General features: G+C 43.3%; 1 pseudogene; it reads left to right on the top strand.

Moving 5' to 3' along the window:
- On the top strand, positions 1-23,275 carry LOC147995134 (large ribosomal subunit protein eL28 pseudogene; annotated as a pseudogene).
- Positions 23,276-24,106: the final 831 nt, after the last annotated feature.

The raw sequence follows: 24,106 nt of genomic DNA, 5'->3' as shown, positions 1-24,106 counted from the left end.
ATGATCGTTTTTCCTGGAAGCCTGGGCTGGCAGAAGGTTTCTGACACGTCATCAGACTTCTTCATCGTCGCCGAGGCTGTGAACAACCATTTTTACATCAGTAGTGTGGGTCTGAGCACCTGGCAGGCAATGCTCTGTGAGTCCTTAAGATAACATCTATGTAGTCAGTCAGATGCCACAGAGAGGTGAAGTGTCCTATTCCTCGCTTTCTGTAAGGACGGTGGCATTCTCTTTGGTAAATGGTGAAGTGAGGGAGCATACACAGGGATATGTAAACACACTAGAAGTCTTTGTAAAAAGCCACAGGTTGATTAAATGCAAAACACACATGAAAGTTTAAAAGATGAGATTTATAACTCAGCAAGTAAAAAAATCAGTAAGTTTAATATTAAGAAATCGTTTCCTAATACAATCATCCATTCGACTCCCCAGTTACTACGCACTAGCTTCCATTTTGTTCTTTATGGAATGTCTTCTCTCTTGTGTGTTTATCCTAGACTTAAACCCTGCCACTGCGTTATCAGGAGCTTCTAGAGAGAACGGCGATGAATAACATGAGCGTTTGTAGATGTCTTTCACCTAAATATATTTTTTTAGTTTTTTCAATTATATATGTTTTAAAGTAATATTTTCAGGTTCAACAGAATCAATTGTAATTTTATTAGGGTTGAATTAATGTATACATTGTGATTTTGGGGGGGAAAGAGTGCCTTTCAGTATTAGATATCCTGATCTATACATATGGCTTATTTTTACATTTAGCTAAATTTTCTTTAATTTTTATCAGCAAGATTTTTATAGCTGTCTATATTATCAGGCATCAATTAGTGGGTTTGTTCCTTGATATTTCATAGGTTTATTTTGTTATAAATGCTAAATATTTTAATAGGTTTTAGAGGAGGTAATGTCCTCATGGGACAGAAGAAACAGGTATCCTCCAGAGGTCATTCTGAGCAGACTTTGAGGTGCAAACTTGGCACATTGCAGCTGTTGTTTGAATGTGGATCTCATTTTGTCAGATGGACTAACTGTACTTTGTCCTACAGTTTTAATGTGTGCTGAAACCTTGCTTTTAGTGAAATCACAAATTATACTTGGAGCTATCTAACAAGACTGCAAGGGAATAAAGGTGCTTGCTATTGGGCCTGAAGACCGCACCTGGTAGACTCCAGGCATGGCCGGAGAGGAGGAGTTATTTAATAAAAACTATCCGTTGGCTGAAATGCTGAAGGAAGAACTGTAAGATTGGAGTCTTCCTCCATTTCTGGAAGAGATGTGAGTTCGTAGAATATTGTCCGGGTTTAAACACAGTGAGTGGGGAATGGTGTTGATGACAAAGGAACTAGAAGTGAGAGATTCCTTTCTCTGCTTTCTGAGACAGAGACTCATGTATCTCACGCTGGCTTAAAACTCAGTGTAGAGGCAAGGATACATCAGAGTTTCTGACCTTCTTGCTCCCCCCTCATGAATGCTGGGATTGCAGGGCTGCGCCACCATATTCAGTTCATGCAATGCCTAGTGTTCATGATCTGTGATGGCTAGGTTGTCAACTCAGCACAAGCTAGAGTCACCTATGAAATGGGAACTTTAATCAAAGCATTTCCTAAGATTTTCTGTAGGGAGGTCTGTGTGGTGTTTTCTTCATTAATGGCTGATGCAGAAGGACAGTGCCGCCCCTGGGCAGGTGGTCCTGGGTTCTATGAGAAAGCAGGCTGAGCAAGTGGAGGGAGCAAGGCAGTAAGCAGCAGCCCTCCATGGTCCCTGTTTCAGCTCCTGCCTGTCTTGAGTCCCTGTCCTGACTTACCTTCATGATGTTCTGTGAGCATGATTAGAATATATAAGCCAAATAAACCCTCTCCTCACCTAATCACCTTCATCATGGCAATAGAAAGCAGATAGGGCAGGAGGAAGCCAGGGTCCCATGCGTTAACACCCTGCATGCGTTGTAGAGGTGGGCACTCTATAAACGGAGCTACACCCCCCACAAGAGTGAGGCACTCCTTGCACCATTGTTCAGTGTTTTTACTCATTCCACTTCATCCCAACCCATATCAGACTTTAACAATGATTGCTTAGAACCTCAGGATCAAAATAAACCACCACCATGGCTTTTCTTTTCCTGCCTAAGTGCTATAGCTCAAAATCACTAGAGAGTCATGTTTTCTGTTGCAAAGCAAATACACAATAATATATTCAAGCACAGTAAAGACAGTGAGTGAGGGTGCAGGGCGTGTCCAGCTCTTCCATCCAACGTCCCACGCGCCTTGCCCCAGGGGAACTGGGTGTAAGCAGTAGAGAGATTTCACATTCCCATCAATGATGATGTCCCAAGTGATTTGAGGACAGGCCTGTCTAAGATCAAGCTTACAGGAAAGAAGAAATGCCTGATCCAGAGACTGCAACCTTTGATTTTTAATATCTTTTATTAGTTCTTTTGATTGATGCGTGTAACTGCACATAGGCCTGCTTGTCTGTATGTACACCGGGAACATGCCGTGTGGTTGGGAAGTGGGTTGGTGTGGGAGGTTCTGCTCCCCTGGACCTGGCGATGAAGGAGATTCTGAGTGAATTGCCCAATGCAAGTGCTGGAAACAAAATGCAGGTCCTCTGTAAGAGCAGCAAGTGAGTCATCTCCCAGCCCTGAGCATGTGACGTCCATCGCTGGATCCCACTGCTTTCAGATCTTTCTCTAAACAGATATGGGGCTTGTGTTTCCTCAAACAAATCAGAGGCTTTACTCAGGGACCCGTAATCCTGAACACTGAGCCAGGTGATGACCATCCCTTCTGGAAGTCTTAACTTCACATATTCTTCACATATTCAATGAGGAAAAAATACTAATATTCTCAGTAAAGGCCATAGTATTAGATTTTGTCGGATGAGTTTGGAGTATCCAGTGTCTTGGGGGAAACAATTATCACTTGTGTATGTGATGTAGTTGAACAAAAATATTACTAAGCAAAAACTAAACGCTTCAGTTTAGGTAGCTGGACAGATATTCTGTGATCCATGAGATACTGTGAGGAACTTCCTTAAACGCAGGCTAATGTCTAATCAATGCAGGATATAAATATATCCTGAAAAAAAATATATATATATACTCTGAATGTGTGTGTGAGTGTGTGTGTGTGTGTGTGTGTGTGTGTGTGTGCGCGCACACACACATACAGATACACAACTATGTGTATATACACAGATAGGTAGGTAGGTAGATAAGATAGATATATAGATGGTAGGTACATACATACATACATACATACATACATACATACGTACATGATAGTAGATACATACATACATGCATAGATGATAGATAGATATATACATAGATAGAGAGAGAGATGATAGGTAGATAGATAGATAGATAGATAGATAGACAGACAGATAGACAGACAGACATAGAGATATAATCTCCCACAGAGCTGCTCTGATGTTAAAGTGAAGAATAGTACTCCTTGCAAGACTATGACAAATGTTTTAACTTATTTCACATTGACTCAGTCTATTCACAGGATTTCTAAGAGCAGGAAGCTCTATTAACAGGGTGCACTTACGTTCGGGAACGTGTAAAGTAGTTCAGAGAAAATAATCCTGCCCTCAAGAAACTTCCAGTGTGGTGTCTTTATATATCAACTGCCTCCCATGTCTCCAGATTCCAATGAATATTTAAAGCATTTACAGTGCATGAGTTAATTTGAATATTCATAGCTTATATTTTGCCAATGGGTATCTGCAAATTACCTTTAATAAAACTTACTATTATTGATGAGTATAGCATAAAAGCGTCATTAAAGATTCATGTTCTGAGCGTAAGTATGGGTTGCTTACCTCAAATATGTGTCATTATCCTCCATATAATATTACAGAGTAAGCCTTTTAAAAATATGTGATCCTCGAGTAAAATTTTTCTGCATTACTTTAAAATTATAAGACAGAAATAACTCGATTGCTGCAATACCACATCTCTGACGTGTGCATTTATTTAACCCTCGGTCCCACAAACTTCCTTGTCCTGTTCCTTGTATCAGAGACTGACAGACGTTCACAACGCAGGATATGGAAAATACTTAAATTTGGGAAGTTGATAACTACCTGTGCTTCAAGTTTAACATGTTCATCAGTTAAAAACACCAAAAAAGAAAAAGGTCAGTTAAAAGAATGAATGTCTCTTTGAAGTTTTCTTTGTAAAAAGATGTTAACTGCTTCTGAAGAATTTACATTCATTAGAGGCTCGGATTTCCTACTACTTGGTGGCGGTAAGTCCTCTAATGTCTTAAAAATATATACATCATGGAGACAGGAAGATGTCAGGAGCACAGGGAGGGGCCGGAAAGTTGGCAGAGAAGGAGCACAGAGCAGCCGGGAACAGCTTTGAGGAACATGTGGGCCTCAGAGAGGGAGGTAACTCAGGGAAGGTGCTTTATACACAAAGACAGCGTGAGAGAAAGGTGACAAGATAGAGGTGAGACAGAGCAAGTTCCAAAGAGTGCGCCAAGCCTTTTCTATCTAAAATAGGACTGCCACCCATGCCAAGAATTCTTTACTTTCATTAGAATCAGGCTGCTGTGACAAACAGGGAAGTCACTGGAGTTTGGGGGTGATTATTAGCTATATTTTCTTGTCATAGGATAAAATGCTTGACTGAAGCCACTTTTTGTTGTCTTGTTTCCTTGTTCTTGTTTCTTGGGACAAGGCTCTGCAGAGCCCTGGCTGTCCTGGAACTCACTGTGTAGATCGAGTCAGCCTTGACTTTAGGAACGGTCTGTTTGCTGGGCTCACGGTTTAAGGAGATACAGTCCACTGTGGAGAGAAGGCATCATTGCAGTGATTGACTATATAGTGCCAGGTAATGGCATGGTGGCAGGAATATACAGATGAGACTCTTCACTGGTTCAGATCTTGGTGGAACAGGAAGCAGAGGACAGACAGGAAGCTGGTCTGAGGTATAAAATCTTAAGGTCAACCTCCAGTGACCCACTTGCTCTGATTTCTGACTGTTAAGGTCACATGGTTTCCTTAACCCATCTAGGTGACCACCTGGCCAATTTCAGGCAGGGTAGATATCAGATCACAGTGGCCCATCAATTTTAGTCCTGGAAACATGATGGCATGTCCTCTGCCCTCATCTAATGTGACCTGTTCTATGTCATCTACACAAAGAGCAGATTTTGCAGGATATTCACTTTGGTAACTAATCAGGTCATTTAGCAACTAGTCAAACTATTGTCCACATGTACAAGTGTCTAGAATATATCCAGGATGTGCTTTAGGGCTGAATATTGGGCCAGGTTCTTGGATCTTGATAAGGATGTGCCCAATACCAAGAAAGTACCTTCTAGGGATCCTAAGAACTCTGTCATGACATTACATTATTGTCCACTGAAGCTTAAGAATACTGAATTCCTCTCTCTCTCTCTCTCTCTCTCTCTCTCTCTCTCTCTCTCTCTCTCTCTCTGTGTGTGTGTGTGTGTGTGTGTGTGTGTGCTCTCTGGAAGATTCCATATGTGTTTTATAATATTTCTTATATTAGATCTTAGATGTTTGATAGTAGGAGAATCATTGGTTAGATACTAAAGACATCACAAAGTTTTCAAGTACAAATTTAGTTTGAATCTCATGTGTCCAATGAACAGGACCACCCTACTAAATTTCATGTAATAAAATTCAATTTTTGTAGGTAACTAGGCTAGAAGGAAACAATGTAGGGTTGTGGCTCATTTTACTAATTTCTGTGTGCTGGGGGAAGGGCTGTTTGATTCCTCCAAATTCCTATGCCTCTCTGTGAATTTTAAGTTTTAGATTGAATTGCTCATTGATAGTTCAAAAGCATCATGTAAAATGACAACAGTTTAAAGATAATATCTAGCGGACTCATACAAGAAAGTGGTGGGCCTCAATGTTAAAGAAAGCCACAATGAGCCCAAAGATGACAGGAGGGCTGTGGTATTAACAGTACCATGTTAAATAACAATGAAAATTGATAATTTGATCTTGAAGTTCTCTGTTCTGTTAGAGGAAAGGGAAAGTTTTTAATTTTGCTTGGTTCCTTAAGCAGGAGTATTGTGGAGGTAAAGAAGTGTTCTCCAAAAACTACTTCTGTTCCCACTTCAGAGTGACAATTCTGCTGTAGGTACCATTGATGTCCATCTCGCCAATTCAGTAAGGACCATCCAACCTCATAGAGACTCATTCCCTTCTGAGACACTATGACAATATACACTTCACTTCTTCCTTCCTTCCTTCCTTCCTCCCTCCCTTTCTTCCTCCCTCCCTCCCTTCCTTCCTTCCTCCCTTCCTTCCCTCTTTCTTTCCCTACTCACAGATGATTCATTCCATTTTCTGCTGTTCACTTCTTCACTGTTCAACTTTAAAGTACCAGTGTTCCCCAAGGAGTGACACATGGGTCTCATTCTACTTGGGCCTTCTACATGATCAGTCAGACCATACTTTTAAATACAATTATATCCAGCTAATCACAACCCATACATGATATCAGCCATCTGGAAGACAAGATGAAGCTCAAAGTCAAGATGTCGGTGGTAAACTCTCCACACCCTTGGTCTACCTCATTTCAATAAACAAGATCATTATTCATTCAAATGATCAATTCACAACTTCAAGCATATCCCTCCTGACAGTGCTTCCTGAATGACACAGAGACAGTCCATCCCTTTGATTCAGCATGTGTCCTTCAGCTGTTCCCTTCCAACAATTCTAAGACCTACAGAGTTCATCTCCATAACTAACCTCCATGACGTCGTCCATCTCCACCCCACCCTCCCGGGTCTTTCTTGAAACCTTTCAAGTGGAAACCATATAGCTTCCCTTATTGGACTTTCTTCACTGCAGTCAAAATAGTCAGGGTTATCCAGTTGTGGAGATAAAATGCCCAGACAGCCCGGATGAAAGGCAAGATATGGAAGAAGGGATTTATTTTAGCTTACAGTTCCAGTGATGAGAGTCCATCATGATAACAGGAATGTTAACCAGCCCAACAGCTAGGAAGAAGGGAGATCACATTTCATCCATGCACAGGAAGCAAAGAAGTAAAACAGGAAACAGGGCCAAGCTCTAAAGTCCTAAAGCCCACCCTGGTGATTACTTCCTCCTGTGAGTCTCCAACTCCTCATGGTTCCGTAACCTTCCCAAGCAGCTCACCAACTGTCAATCGGGCATTCAACAAAAGAGCTTGGAGTGATTCTCATCCAAACTACTACACACTGAAGGAGAATCCAAGTCGTGGTGAAATGTCAAGACTTTGTCTTGCATCCCTCCCACTGTGCTTCAGTAGATGCAGCCTTTTCTATTTAAATACACCTAACCATTAAGTGATTTCTAGATGGCTCATCCCTTCCCCCAGATGCCAAGGTCTCTGTGTTAGTTTGGTCTTTTCCCTAATCCCCCTCCTCCGAGTCCTCCTCCCACTCAATTCTCTCCCATACACCTCCATCTTTTGCTTTCTGTGCTCACACCACAGCATGCTTCCTACATCTTGCCCGTTTGTTTACTGATATTTCCCATCTCCCTTTCTTTGCCATAAACACCAGGAAAAAGGTTACTTTATCTCAGTCTGACTTTGAATACGAAAAGTTGGCAGATATTCTAATTGGTTTATTTATAGCTAGTTATTTGGACTTATCTATACTATACATATATGTGTATGATGTATTCACATATGTAACAATTATCTGTATACTCTTAATATAATAGGTAATAGACAATTTTTAAAAATATATAAAGCCCTCATATCTGCATATCTGGATATCAGAGCAGTTAGTTAGGATTTTTTTAATTTTTATAAGTATATGTTGAGATTTAAACTCACTTTTTTTTTAAAAGGTCACTATCAAACAATATCTTCTCAAAAGTTAAGCAGAATATAGTTATTTTAGTTAGTATTAATTTAATTATATTTAACTTGTGTGGTGTTGTCTCTTAGATTCCTGCAATCTCTGGGTACGTAAATCTTCACATACAGTTGGGTTTTCAGAGCTGAGTCAAGACTCTCCACCCCTAGGAACACCTACTTGGAAGCTAGCATTTTTGGAGGCTTAGTCTCAATTGTTGGCCAGCCTATTGCAAGTAACTTTCTCAGCGTTGTCATCAGCATCGTCGATCAGCTCTGTCTCTTGCCCCTTGCTATAGCTCACAACCCATGATAAATCTGGCCTGAACAATGAAGACCAGCCAGACTTTTCTTATGAGTCTCTAAGTTCACAAGAGAAATATTGTGAACTGCCAACTTTTCGTATTCAAAGTCAGACTGAGATAAAGTAAACTTTTTCCTGATGTTTATGGCAAAGAAAGGGAGATGGGAAATATCAGCAGCAGGAATAAGCCTGGTCCACAGTCCTTTAATAGTCAGTCATAAGGGCTAGGTAGCAGATACAGCTCCTTTTATGCTCTTGGCCTTCAGAGAGTCTCTACACCACTCTAGAGAAGAGGGGACGTAAGCATACAAGGGCTCCACCTTGCTGTCAAATCAGCGGCAGGTTACTTGAGAGCTGTGGCCTTGGCTGGGGATGGGGAGAAGGGCATGGGGAAGAAGTGTAGTGTTATAGTTCCTCCCCATTGACAACCTGACTGGATTTTGAGTCACCTAGGAAGTTGGTAAGATATGCCTCTAGGTGTTTCTGTGAAGCATTTCTATGGGATTAGCTGTTTCACCCTAAATATGGGTGGTTCTATCCGGTGGACTTGGAACCCTGATGGAATAAGAAGAGAAGGGGAGAATGTTAGAAGGCTCCCACATCCTCTCTCTCCCCACCCTCTCCCTCCTACTCCTCCATCACCTCATGAATCCCTCTGCCAAAACTGTCTCACCATGGCGAACTGAGCTCTCTGAAACCGTGAGCCAGAGTAACTAATGCCTACTACTGTTGGCAAAGCCCTTTAAATTAAATAATCCTTCATCTGAATAAATATAATATCTAACAGTATTATATTTACTGAAACATCTCGTTTGAGCAGCAAGAAGCTGGGAAAGTGGAATTGGAAAGGCAGCTCAGTGCAAGGGTACTTACTGCTCTTGAAGTTACCTGATCTCTTACCTGAGATCAAGGTCCAGCAGCCACGTGGCAGCTCATAACTGCATGTAAATCCAGATGTAGGAGAGCCTCTGCCCTCAACTGGCCTGTGTAGTCACCAGCATTCCCACGTGTTTACTCACACACAATAGTATGTACATACCAATAATTGAAAGCAGAAATAAATCTTAAAACAGAAGATGAGGGAGGATGGGTTGATTATCTTAATCGATAGGTAATTTCATCTCATACTTGACATATTGACCGGATGAGATTACTGCCTCCTAGAAAAGAAAAAAGAAAAAAAGAAGGAAAGACGAAGCAAAAATTCACTGCCAAAATTATAGGAAAATGCATCTGAGACGAAAGGGCTGTGAGTAGCAATGGTGATTTTTTTTTTAAAAGAGAATATCATAATGATTGAAACTCAAGCATTTTCGAAAATGAATTCAGAAGCTTTGGTCTGGGATGGTCACAGTCTGTGTGTGTCGCCTTCGACTAAGAACAATGGCCGTGGTGGCAAAGGAAATGCTCAGGGTTTAGCTGGAGATTTTAAAGTATGTTATTATTAAACCAATACATTATTTCTTCATGAGAATAAAATCACGTAAAGCTCAAAATAACTAAAGAGCTACATCTTAATAATAGCAAATCCCAATAGCAACAAACGCCTTACGCACTATTAAAAACATATTCATGGGCTCTGAATCATATTAATAAAACATGCTATAAAAGTGTTAAACAATGAATTATACGTGCTTAAAGATAAAACTTAAATATACATACTGTAATATTCACCTAGTGCAATCTACTTTTCAAAATTGAAGATGAGACCGGCGGCAATTCAATGAACTCAACACTAACACAGAAAAGGAGGGGCATTCGGTACTGTTATTGTTACGCTGTAACTAATTTATTTCAATGGCTAAACCCTGCTTTTAAAGAATATGTTAGGCATTGAATTGGCTCTTTCAAAACACTGCAAAGTATTATAAAATACTAAGGTAGAATTTCTAGATGGTAGCTAGTGGGTCAGAGGATTATTGAATACTTTCTGCTCTTGACACAAACTATGACCCCAATTCACGAGGAGGACAGAGTCTGAAGAGTTCCTGAAGAAAGTCCCCCCCCTCGTGCGTTCCCAGGAGCTGATATTATGGCTTGACCTTTATTTAGTGTGGTCATAAGAACATAGAGGTCAGGAATGGTCTAACTAGAATCTGTTTTTATTCAGTGCTGAGTATCAACCCCAAACCTCACACATGTGCAGCTAGACAGGCACCCTGCCGTTGAGATGCATGCCCTGCCCAGATCTAGATAACATCCTAACGCCTCATGTACTCCAGAACAGCAGCCCTAGAAAATCCCACTTTGACAGCTTGCCTGCTGAGAGTGTCTCTTCCCCTTTGGTTTTATGTATTTGGATGAAGATATAAATATTCAGAAGCTTGGTGAGTTGAAGGGCACCAGGTCACAATCAAGGATAAACACACATGGTAGATCAAGCCTGAACCTCTTTAAATTGCTGTGGCTAGGGGGGCAGTTTGGGGAGGAGAGACACTTGTTAATCAGTGGCTCAAGGAGTAGTTGGGCCAATGCAGGGTTGTGGCCTTTGGCGCTAGACCCTTCCCTCATAATTAGCATCTTGCAGAATCAAGAATGGGAACTGTGACTGATCAAAACAATGGGAGGGCCTGGAGTCAGATGTTCAGTTCTGGGTGTTGGTGTGGGGGACATGATATCCTGAACAGTGCAGAAGGTCATCAGTGCATAACTACCTAAGCCTGTTTCTGAGAACCTTCTATCTTTCCAGAGTACTGTTAAACTGGAGACGTTCTGATTAAGAACACAGAAATGCCCTCAGCCCTCCTGTAAGAGTCAATTCAAAGAGGTCTGTCTGTCAATCACCTTGTTGGGACAAACCCCTTCAGGAAAAGTTCTAGAGGCATTAAAGGTAGTGTGTGTGAGGGCTTTCCTAGAATGCAGATTGGCTCAATGCTCTGTGGGGCCATTTCCAGCCTCACCTCCTCAGGTATGCCCTCCCCTACTCTTGGTTCTTTTTTTTTTTTTCCGGAGCTGGGGACCGAACCCAGGGCCTTGCGCTTCCTAGGTAAGTGCTCTACCACTGAGCTAAATCCTCAGCCCCGCCCTCCCCTACTCTTTAAGGAGATCTATTAGCTTTCTATGACATGCTCTGTGTGTCTCTGAATTCTTTGCACAGAGAACACAAGGAGTCCGGAGTTCAGAGCAAGACCCAGTGAGAGTGGGGTTTGCATAGCAGCCTTCACAAAGGGTGATCCTAAGTCTCTTAAGTTAGGGCAACTTTCTTCTCTGACTACAACAGAAGGGAGGTAGAATTAAACAAATTAGCTTAAGACTCAAAAATGCCAAGGGCCCTATTTAGATTTAAAAAACTAATAGGGTATGTAGTTGCACCATAAGTGCGTGCACGCCCCTTGAAGAGTGGAAGTGTAGAAAGAAATTAGCTGTACAAGATGCCGTAGCAAGACCGTACCGAGCCCGCGTGATTCCTAAAAGCTGACTTGCGGCTGATCTCGTACCAAATGGAGCAGCTTTAAGAGAGGGGTTCAGATGGAAAGACAACAGGGTTACTGAGGAGCACACATTACTTTTTATATCACCAAAGCGATTCATGCTATACAAACAGGGATCTGAAAACCAGAAGCAAACAACCCCTTCGTGCGCCTGCGTTTTAGGCACGGGGTGGGGGTGGGGAGCACTTCAGAAGACGCTTCGATATCAAGTACAGACTTGCTGGCTCTATGTGACTTTTACGCCCTTCGTTATTTTCTCTTTACGGCTCTGACTTCGTTACTCTAGCTGCTCCCTTTATCTCCTTAAAAGAATATAGTGTAATCAGCGTACCCATGATTCCACGGGCACCTAATTGAAAGCATGATCAGCAGCAGTCGCTGAAACTATGCCTAAGAGACGGGCTTTGAGCCACTGTGTAATGTGCTGGAGTGAAGTGTCGAAAAGATGACTCAAGTACTGACCAGCCCCCAGAGGCCCCCAGGGGAAGGGACGGGGACTTGAGGCTTTCGTGTATACAGCCCTTTACTGTCAAATGAGTATTTCTTAAAGTAAAATAGGGATACGGGATATTTTTCCTCATACATATGTTTCCCCATTCCACTTTTTAATGGGGAAATCACAAAACAAGAGGCATCTGGCGATCTGTTTTCGTTGCTAAGGGAATCAAGGGTTGTGATGTAGACACCTCACAATCATAGGCCAGTATAACAAACATATGGTTGGTAAGGATTTATGAATCTCTCCACGCCTAGACTCCTCCAGAGGCGCCTGGGGCGTGGTCCACACCCACCTCCTGGCCAGGAAGGGTCCAGGCAAGGGAACGCCCTTGGTGAGTATGCCCTGCCCGGCCCAGTGGATGCTTTGGGGTTCCTAGGTAATTCTCTTACCCCCCAGACTAAACCATCTGACTGTCAGCAGTGCTCACGGGTGATGAGATGTTTCCGCTCTGCCACTCTGCTACATCAGGGGGTTACTCATGTCTTAGTAATTGTCAGGGTGGTTGATATAGGCTGCCACCAATTGTGTATATTTTTTATTACAAGGCTGTTGAAATGCACACTCTATCCAAGTTCCCCTTTTCGTGTCTATGTGTGCTAATAGGGATCGAACCTGTAACCTTAGGTGTGTTAGGCAAACAATATACCACTGAGCCCTATCTCTCAACCTCAAATTAGCTTTAAAGGTCACAATAACAGCTAAGGCATCTATGACACCCGAAACTAGGAGATATCGTGACAGGCTTTTTTATTTTACAGATGAGGAACCTAAGGTCCTAACGTTTATCATGAGTGAGCTGGGATTTGAACCCACAAATATTTTATTCTGTGACTCCCATTATTTTTTTTTAATTTAACTACTGTTCCAAATTAGGGCTAAAAAAAATCACTTAAATGAAACATAAGTTACCTATGTGGTGACTATAATGGGGTTGGGAAGATTTTTGCAAAAGCCAGAGGCAGGGGACATTTGCAGGACAGTAGTAGTTGACAAACATGAGAATGCCACCACACATAGGAACTCTCACCCGTTGTGGCCACATGAAAAGGCCCAGAAAGGCTCAAGCCAGCATTGATGGGGAGGGTTCTTGGGGCCCCGCCCCTCGCTGAAGAGCTTTTGTCAACTGCTGGCTGGCTTGATCTGCTTGAATCATCCCGTACCTGTGTACAAACAGCATCACCAAGTGAACTGCGAGGGTTTTAAGCAGTGAGGAACACTGGGGTTTGGAGGGGAAGAATAGTAGGGAGTGACTAAGAGTGAAATTAGTATGGGTAGGTTTTGGAGGGAGGCAATGGTAGTGGGTTTTATCAAAATGCATCATGCACATATGATGACTATGAATGATCATATGCATAATTGCATGCAAATCATATAATCACATATATGTGTATATGCACATATATGTATGTGTGTGTGCATGTACACATGAAATTCTCAAAACAAATTTTTAAAGAAGTGGGTAGGCTGAAGAGATAGCTCAGCAGTTAAGAGAGCACTGGCATTCGGTCCCCAGCTCCGAAAAAAAAAATAAAAGAAAAAAGAAAAAAAAGAGAGAGAGAGAGAGAGCACTGGCTGCTCTTCCACAGGACCTGAGTTTGATTCCCAGCATCCACAGGATTATTCACAGCCACTGTAATTCCAGACTTAGGAATCCCAATGTCCTCCCCCTTGTGGCCTCTGCAAACAAAAGCACCCACATTGCATCTTGTTCTCCACAGCAGAATCCCCCTGACTGTGGTCCCTGCAATCTTCCAAACAGATCATGAAGGGAAGGCCTTGCCTTTAACTGGCTAGGATTTCTCCACCATCACAATGCGATATTTCCCTCCCATCTTCCTGGGCTAGACGCCATGCTATCTGTAAGAAAGACAGAAGAGGCCCATGCCTTCCTGGGCCTTCAGTTCTCTGTCTACTTGTCCTACACCCCAGTTACAGGTTTCTGTTAACTCTGATTTGCTTGCCAGAATTATTCTTTGACTCTATAGGAATGACCTGATATGCCCTTTCCCCTGAGCTCATTTAAATATACCGCTTACCCATTGTGTTGTGGAGGTACTCCTGGCTTCTACCACTGAAAGCATTTTAATAAAATAATGAGATTAAAACTTTGAACTTTAATCTAACATATTTTTACCTAGTATCTTACCTATGAATTTATTCCTACCTTCTGTTTTCAAAAGACCTTTTTAAAGAATGCATAAAACCTTTTTAAGTCCTGGATAATTGGTGCTGGTGAAAGTTATTGATTTCCTTTCAAAAAGAACAATTATGAACCTGCATTCCACGGCGTGAAATCTGCTGTTGAGTATCGGACTTCGGCCCCTCACAACCGAGAGGCAGCCGCCATCTGGGACGAACTTAACTTCTCATGGGTAACTCTTAAAGTTTTAAAAGAAAAGCTTTAAATGCAGATCTTTCCATGTGAAGATATCCTGTCTGATTCTGGGTGTTCACAGGGACCCCCGCCAGAGGTCTCCTAATGCATAATCATCTGCTCCTTGGGTGAGGCTTGGTGTTCGCTTAGGGCGTGGTCACTTGCCCAGCTCGCCGCTGAGTCCTGCCAACCTCCCAACATGAACATCTCATCATGTGTGACACACTGTCTACTTATTCCTAGGACCATTATCGCAATTACAGGAAATCTCACACTCCTAAGTGGCCTGCACACCCTATGCTCTATGCTCTGCTCTTTCCCACTGCCCACTTTTCTGGCTTCCTCTACAGAAACGCAAGCCTCCCACGCAGGCCTCCGGCACCAGCCTCCCACACAGAACCCCGCAGCCCATTGGCCTCCTCTCTAAGATGGAAAGCTCACTCAGAAGCCCATGTTGGCTACGCGCTGCTTTGCCCCTTCTGAGGCATTCCACTTTCTTCCTAGTGTTTGCATGGATGACCAGAGCCCTTGGGTCTACCGGGTCTGCTCTGTTGAACAGCTTATGTGTTGAAGACACATTTGACCCGTTGCACTGACCATCAGCCTTCCCGCGCCATTGCTGGGGCTTCTCTGAAATGCTAAAGGCAGACTCCATTGTTCCTTGTGCTGCTTAGCACCCTGCATGGACTTGGTGACTGCGCTGTCCTCTCTTCTAGCTCCTCCTTTCCCACACGTTCCTCTCTTTGATCTTTTCTGCTCTAGGATCCCTTACTTCTGTTTCAAAGCTTCCTCTGGATGCCCATCTCGTAGATTTCTTCCTCAAGTTTATCACTGTCCCCCCCAAAAAATCAGTTTAGAGTAAGAATCCTTAAGACATCAGATGTCAGCCTTTCTAACCCCTAGAACAAAGAGGCACTGAGTTTATCTCAAAGATCCCCTGAATCTTTTGTAAGCATGACCTTTCTGTTTCTGAGGCAATCAAACTCATCGGTTAAGAAAAGAAAATAATAATGATGATGACGGTGGTTACCACACAAAACGGCAAACCTCTCAGTTATTGGAGAACAGGCTTGCCAACGGACACGGTGGAGGGGAGAGCCGTGGAGGGGAGAGCCCACACAGGCAGCTGGTGGAAGGCCTTGGCAACCTCCTCTGCGCAGAGCTCCACCCCCCACCTCCCAAACCTGCTGAAGGGAATGAGAAGCCTGGAGTGGAGGGCTCTGCACGCCCCACTCCAACCTGGGCTGTTAAGGCTACTTTTGATAATCCTCTCTAGCAGCCCCCAGGCAAGAACTTCAAAAGATCACATCAAAGGGCCCAGTCACAGTGGAGGGAGCCCTGCAAACCTGGTGACTGGGTTTCTCTTAGGGCTCAACAACAAACACAAGTCTCCAGGCCTTCCCCCAAGGAGGAGAGCAATTGTTTTAAAAATTCTAGGCTGGCATCTCTAAGAAACACACACACACACACACACACACACACACACACACACAGGCGCAGAGAGAGGGGAGGGGGGAAATTGACTAAGTGGCTTCTTCCAATCATGCATTTCTGAGACCTGAAGGACTGGCTGTATTAACAAATTAAAAGAAGAAAACACACACTCAAGAGAAAAAAGTTTGACCCATGCTTTAAAATGCAAATAACAGAAGCCAAGAAGGACAGAGTGAGCAGGAGCAGTCCTGGTGACACAAGAGACAAGCAGTTAATGAAACTCCGGGCCACAGTATCAACTGCCTGCTGACTTTTGCAATTGAATTAAAACTATCATAAGAATAATACAAGGGCCTGCCCTTGTCCTCTTGTCTATGTGTTTATTTAATTTTCTGTCCAACTGACTCTCAAATAAATTGGAAACAGCTGCCATCTTTTTTTTGATTCAGTAGCTCCATTACCCCCTTGTGACATCATTCTGGGCACAGACACTAACAATAGGTCATTATGTAGCAATTACTTTATTGATTTATGGAAGTTTTTAAACTCCGGCAGGAATATGCACATTCAAGGGGAAAAAAAGAACCACTTCTTTACTCCAGTTAAGGAGGAGACCGAAACTGCAGAGGCTGGCACAGTGGGGCTCAGACGGGACTTTCCTTACAAAGGAAAATATGGGAATAATTTGTTTGGGTTTTCCTCGCATAAAACAGAAATGGGCAAAGTCTATAAAGCCCAAAAGTTATAGTCCCCGTAATTTCATGAAGTAACTAAGTAAACAGATGAGCAAAGCGCAGCTGTTATGTAATAGGGGGGCTTCACGGGTAACAGAAAGTGCTTGAAACAAATTAACAGTGTGCGGGTGAGGAAGGAAGGTTCTGAGGCTTGCAAGTAACAAAAGTGCCAAGGCATGAAAACTGGGCTCTCCCCCCGCCCCTCCAGCCCACCCACTCCAGCCCCATTCAAACACCATCAGCCTCTGTGCTCTCCGATCTGGCCTACTCTGCATCAGGTAGCTGACCACACTTTTAACCACCTCTGTTTTTAAGCTGTGGGTGCGTTTCTCTTAGCAGATGCCTTTCTTTCCCATTCCTCTGGTCGGCTGGATTTCGATCTCAAGATTTTTTTTAAATATGGAAAGGAATATGTAGCCTCTAGCACTAACCAAATGGGAAGTTAAAGCCCAGGGAGGCAAGCAAAGGAGGACATCTACATTTAAAAGGGAAGCCTGCACATTCTGTCAACCTTTGATTTTAAGAAAAGCACCTTAGCTCTCTTGCCTGGAACCTGTCCCCGAAACTCCCCACTTAATGATCTAGTTTCTCTGCTGATCTGCAGGGCACCCTAAACCTGAGAAGGAACCCGATTTGGGGCATCCGCAACTGCAACCTGAAGAGGAGGAGGGGTGGGGCAGGGAGACTGTGCTTGCTGTGAAGCCTTGAGCTCCCATCATCAAACTGGTCTCTTGGGAAACAGTAGAAAACAGTCCTGCTCGGGAAATCTGTCTCTTTCTGTGAGTAACTAAAACATAGGTCAGCCTTCTATGACAATCCACAACTATGAAGACAAATAATTAGTTTCAGCGTGGGTATCTTTTTGGTATGTGTGTGTGTGTGTGTGTGTGTGTGTGTGTGTACATCTGTGTTTGTCTGTACACATTCTTATGTGTGAGTGTATGCATGTGTGTGTATGTGTGTATGTGGATAAATATCTAGAGGCCAAAGGACAACCTTCAATGTCCTACTCTTTTTTTTTGAAGATTTTTTTTTATTTTATGTATACGCATACACTGTCGCTGTCTTCAGACACACCAGAAGAGGGCATCAGATCTCATTACAGATGGTTGTGAGCCACCATGTGGTTGCTGGGAATTGAACTCAGGACCTCTGGAGGAGCAGTCGGTGCTCTTAACCACTGAGCCATCTCTCCAGACCCCCAGTGTCCTACACTTGCAGGACCCAAATTGGCTCACAACATTTAGGGAGGCAATGGCTCTGAGACACAGTACCCACATGTGCATGCCCAAACACACGCTTAAAAACAAGACACCACAAAATAGCCTCATCTCAAAAGTAGTCATTCTAAACTACAGAGATCAGGAGGGCACAGAGTAAAGGGAATTTCCCTTTGAGATGACCCAGTTCTTTGATAGTCTTCTTGAAGGAGCTGGGTCTCACAGGAGGCTGTAGCTACAGCAGGATACACACAAAGGGAAGCAGGCATTCTGTGGGAATGGAAGAGCCATGGTGTAGAAGTGGTCAGAGCAGGACGAGAAGCTGCCTCTCATGAGGCTGAATGGGGGAGTGTGTTAGAGACAAGGTCGGACCTTATATGCAGGGTGCAATAATTATGACAAAATAGTGTTAGGTAAAGGGGTCTATGGTAGTTTATTTTGTTGAAGGAAATGCGTAATTAAAATTCCTGCCTGCGGAACGCTGATTTGTTAGATGTACGGGGAGAAGACCGGGAAGTAGAAGATCCGAGACAGTCAACTCAGTCAAGGAATGAAGAAGAAACATTCTGAAGCAGGCCACTGACCATGGAAAGGGCTCAAAGCCAACAATCCAGCAAGCAAGAATGAATAGTTTATGAGGGCTGATTTGATACAGGCAGCCAAATAAGAAAAAGGAAGCCATAAAAATAAACGGTCAGATGAGTGTCATGGAGAATTAATTGGACAGTTGAGTCACTGGGAGAGGAGCATAGAGGAGAGGGAAGTCTACTTCACTGAATTCAAGGCATAAGTGTTCCACTGGACATAGAGCCAAAGGAAAACATCTAGTTAATAATTGGATGTAGAAGGTTCACGGAAGCTCAAGGTTGGAGAAGCATGCCTTTTCATGCAGCAAATATTTATCAAATATTCATCAAAGGTCACTTCTGAACCCGTGCGACATAATTAATCCCCCAAATAAAGGGATTAAAGGATCATAATCTCTGTCCTGCAAATATTATTGCTAAGTGTATGATATACAAAAGTATCTGGTTTTGTATCTTATAATCAGAACGATAAAATATTTTTGTGGTTAGGATGTGAGGTGCCCCCTTTAGGCTGATGTGTTGAACTCATGGTGCTCAGATGGGGGTGCTGTTTGGAAACATTGTGAAGTTTTGAGAGAGTCGACCCTCACCAGAGAGAGGGGCTCACCGTGGATGGGATTGAAGTTTTATAATGTACTCCCAATTCGATGTTCACTGTCTGACAGCAGATGGGACATGGCCAACCAGTCTCTGGCTCCTACCAACAGAAATGCCTACCATGGTGGCCAGTATCACCTTGAACTGTAAGCCAGAAGGAAGGCTTCCCCTGGAAACCGTTTATTGTCAGGTAGGTCACAGAGCAGCACAACACACACCTAAATACGGAGATGAGAAGTGGGAGTCTTCCTGACAGAACCTGGCCATGGAGTTGCCACGAAGACCATGTCTTCATGTTCTTGTAGAAAAAAAATTAAATTCTTTAAATTTTTATTTATATATATATATACATGTATATATACATATATGTGTGTATGTGTGTATGTGTGTATATGTGTGTATATGTATGTGTATATGTGTGTATGTGTGTGTATGTATGTGTGTATGTGTGTATGTGTATGTGTGTGTATGTATGTGTATATGTGTGTGTATGTATGTGTGTATGTGTGTGTGTATGTGTGTGTTCACCAGCATGTGTCCATGTGTACCAGGTACATGCCTGGTGCCCGCCAAGGCCAGAAAGAGGGTATCAGATTTCCTGATACTTAGCTATACATGGCCATGAGTCACCATGTGGGTGTTGGGAATCAAACCCAGCTCCTTTGCAGGAGCAGCCAATGTCCTTTCCACGATCACTGTTCCAACTCCGAAACAAAATCAAATTTAAATGATATTTGATGTTGCCACAAAATATACCAAATCTGTAGGAATAAATGCAGTGAAAGGGTCCTATGAGGTGGAGGGCTGTGCTATTTCATGAATTGGGCTAGTTGGTAACTTTTGAAGCATTTCTTCTCAAGTTGACCTATAGAACTGACATAGTAACAATCAAAATGCCAATAAGACTTTTGTACAAATTGCTAAGCTGTTACCACATTTATAAGAAAATGGAAAGGATCCAGGGATTCGTGGGCACTTTTGAAGAACAAGTCTTGCCTGGCGGGTTTCTGCATTTGGGGCTCCGTATAACATGAAAATTAAGTCACAAACTAGAAAATTAATAAAAGACGCACACACACACACACGCACACACACACGGGGTGGGGGATGCTGTGCGCTAAGGGTCAATGGGCAAAGGACATCCCACATAGTACATAGCCTACATCTCTTGGATATTATCTTGGTCAGGGATCCATTGCTGTGAAGAGATATCATGACCAAGGCAACTCTTACAGAGAAAACATTTACATGGGGCTTACTTACAGTTTTCAAGGGTTAGTCCATGATCACTCTGGCGGGGAAACAGACTGACATGGAACCAGAACAGCAGCTGAGAGCTTTTCATCCTGACCCACGGGCAGCAAGGAGACAGAGAGGGAGGGAGGAAAGGAGGGAGGGTGAGGAAGGAGAACAGGGAGGGGGAGACCACTCCCAGCGACTCACCTTGTCCAACAAAGCCACACTTCCTAACAGTTCCTTTCCAAACAGATCACTGAGGACCAAGAAGTCAAACATATGAGCCTGTGGAGGCCATTCTCATCCAAACCAGCCCAGACATCTGTAGAGGAAGGACTTTCTAGATATCAAGCTACCTCATGGGTCTAAGTTTCGAAGACAAAAATTCTGAAAGAGAACATTAAGGACAACTTGCACGAAGCCTTTCAATAAAGCCTTAGTGCCCCAGCCATTTTATGAAAGATTCGGTTTCATGCTATTAAAACGTTTTCGGGGTTGGAGAGACAGCTCAGTGGTTAAGAGTGCTTAACCCAAGAGAATCAAATCCGGTCACCAGCACTGATGGCCAGTGGTGTCTCACAGCAGCCTATACCACTAGCCCCAGGGTTCTCACACCTTTTTCTAGCCTTCAGAGGCACTTGCTCTCACACGTGCATACCTAGAGACGCACACATATGCCCATAATTAAAATGAAAATAAATCCAAAAATAAGTAAACCTGACATGTTCAACAAAGAACTCACACAAAATGTGAAAGTCTTTAAAGAGTTCTTTTATATTTACTTTTGTGAGTGAGGGTATGGGTACATAAATGCAGGTGCCCTTGGAAACTGGAAGCGTCAGAGCTTCCTGACATGGGTGCTATTGAAAGAAAAGGACTAGTACTTTTCCACCAGCCTCAGGGTGCCAGACAACCCCTCCCATCCAGGAGGGAGTGCCCCAATCTTATCTGTCTCAGATCCCTGAATGTCTCCAAGATGCCAGACAGTCCTTTCCTCCCAGGCAGGGCTGTCTCAGCTTTATCTAGAGGAACGTAGAGCAAGGACCCCAACGCTACTGGAGTTTGCAGCAACCTAAAGGGTCAATTGATCCTGCCAATGCTTGTATGCCCAATCACCATCACTGTAACCCACCCTTTACGAAATGTATAAAAACTGAACGAACCGATTGTTCAGGGTTGCCTCTCTTCCTGATGCAGGCAGACCCCAGCTCGCTGGAATAATAAACCTCTTGCTTTTGCATTGATCTCTGGTCTCACATCTCATTCACATGAGTCTCCTGGTAGTTAAGACTCCTAGGTCCTCTGCGAGGACGTCACATGCTCTTCGACGCCAATCCATCTCCCCCAGCCTCAAAACGTGAAAACTTTGATTGTTAAATAATGAACAAACATGTTTGAAATAAAAGCAATCTTGAAAAGTTATGTCAGAAAAGATAGCCAAATGGCCTCAAAACATGTGTAATAGTTTCAATATTGCTATCACTTGGGGAAGTCCATATTGGAGGGAATCTAGGCAATACTCCATGCCTCCGGAGTGACTGAAATAAAGGCTGAGAATGTGAGGAGGTTGTGAATAAAGCTCTCATACGTGCCGATGAGACATAGTTGCAGCCATCTTGGCACCATTGACAGCTCCGATCATTTTCATACCCCGTGATGCAGAAATCCCACTCCCAAAGATGTGCCTCACTAAGGTTCGAGCACACACCCTCAGAAGGCCAGAATGCCCCCAAGAGCAAGAAGCCGAGAACAGCCTGAAGCCTCAGCATGCAGTCCATGGGAGGCGTGCACGGTGGTGTGTTTTTACAGTGAAGTAATCTGCAGAGAGGGATAATGAGACAGACTGCTGGAGCACACAGGCACTGAATCCATTTCTAAGACGTGAGGAGTTTCAACCTCAGGAAAAAGCAACTGAGAGACAAGAGTATCGCGCTGCTGATTCTCTTACAGGAAGCTTCAAACACCTAAGAGTGGTGTTTTCAACAAGGAGCGCTAGAACAACTCAGAGACAAAAAGATGAATAGGATCCAAATTTATGCTCTACTGAAAATTAATCTAAAGTAGATTATGGGACCTACCATTGGACATAAGTGGAAATCTGTAAACTGTAAAACTTCTAGAAGGGATCGCAGAAGAAAGTCTGACTGAAGTTTGGGCAAAGAGGCCTCCGCTATGTCATCAAAACAAAGTGTGCAAGAGAAAAAAAAAAAAAACGGTAAATTGTGTTTCATCGAAATTATAAGTTGTGACCCTCTAAAGATACTAAACATTTAAAAAAACAGTTGGCAAGCCATAAATGTGAAGACACTATTTGGAGAGTATGTCTGATGAAGTACTTGTAGCAAATACATGACATTTTCAAATCAACAATAGGAAAAACACATACAACTAAACGAAGGGGTTGAAGAAACGCTTCACGAAGCAAGGTACGTGGACCGAAAATAAACACAGGAAAAGAAGCTGCTAATATTAGCCATTGGAAAAGCAAGTAAAAAATCAAACAAGAAACAAACAAACAAAAACAAAAAATCCAAAACAACAACAAAAAGAGCCACACTTTTTCCGTCTCCGGCCACCACAGGGAGAGGAGCCGCCGCCCTGTGCGCGCATCTACAATGATGGTCGTTCGAGCTGCTCCAGTTTCTTGATCAAGAGGAACAAGCAGACGTGCATGCAGCACAGAGCCCAGTAATCATAAGCCCAAAACTCCTTCCGCTACAACGGGCTAATTCACCGCAAGACCGTCGGAGTGTAGTCCGCGGCTGATGGCAAAGGGGTCGTGGTGGTTATAAAACCCAGATCCGGTCAGCGAAAAGCTGCCACTTCTTATATGAGGACCACTATCAACAAGAATGCGCGGGCCACTCTCAGCAGCATCAGGCACGTGATCTGAAAGAACAAGTGCGACCCTGATCTGCGCATGGCCGCCATTCTCAGGGCCAGTGCCATCCTTCGAAGCCAGAAGCCTGTGGTGGTGAAGAAGAAATGGACCCGCTCCACCAAGAGCTCCTGAACCCCACACCCCAGAAGCAATAAAGAGTTCACTGACTTTTTCAGTTGCACGCACACGCGCGCACGCGCACGCATGCACATTCCCTTCCACTTATAAAAATGGCTGAAATTAAAAATACTAACCAGACCAAGGGATGACGAAGACACTGCAGAAAGGGAGTCTCTCATACGCTGGTTGGTAGGAACGATAATACAACTACTTTTAAAAGATTGACAGTTTCATTTAAAAGAAATAATGTAAACATAGCATGTGGTCACGCCCCTATGCATGTAGATGGATATTCACCACGAGAACATCACCCACCATGCCCACTATGCAGATCTGCATGCACATCCATACATGTAGATATTCACCACGAGAACAACAGGATAATGCCCACTGCTGCTTCATTTGGAAAAGCCCCCCAGAAAATCGGCTCAAATATCATCCATGTGTTTAGTAGACCTGTGCATATGTGTAAGGTCAGAAATCTGCCACAACTTCAAAATTGTCTGTTCTGCATTTGTGGGGCTTTTTTTGAACCTGTCAAGGGGATAAAATAAATTCATAGTGTAACAGTTCTTCGAAGGGACATGAAGCCTTTGTATAGCCTCGGACAGATGCCCGAACTCACATGTACTGTAGATATGGACACATACATTCTCAGACACACAGACACACAAAGACACACACTCTATTTCTGTGGTGTTCCTTTGTCAGAGCAGTGGCTCTGTCAAAGCCATGCAGCTGTGAGCATGGGCTAGGAGCCCAGCACCATGAGAAATTCTAAAGGCTGCCCATGAGAAGAAGCAACAGAGCAGAAGGTGTGAGAAGAAATCAGAAGAACTATGA

Source organism: Rattus norvegicus, chromosome 4, assembly GCF_021556685.1.
Source record: "Rattus norvegicus strain SHRSP/BbbUtx chromosome 4, alternate assembly SHRSP_T2T, whole genome shotgun sequence".
NCBI lineage: Eukaryota > Metazoa > Chordata > Mammalia > Rodentia > Muridae > Rattus > Rattus norvegicus.
This window is presented reverse-complemented; position numbering and strand designations above follow the sequence as displayed.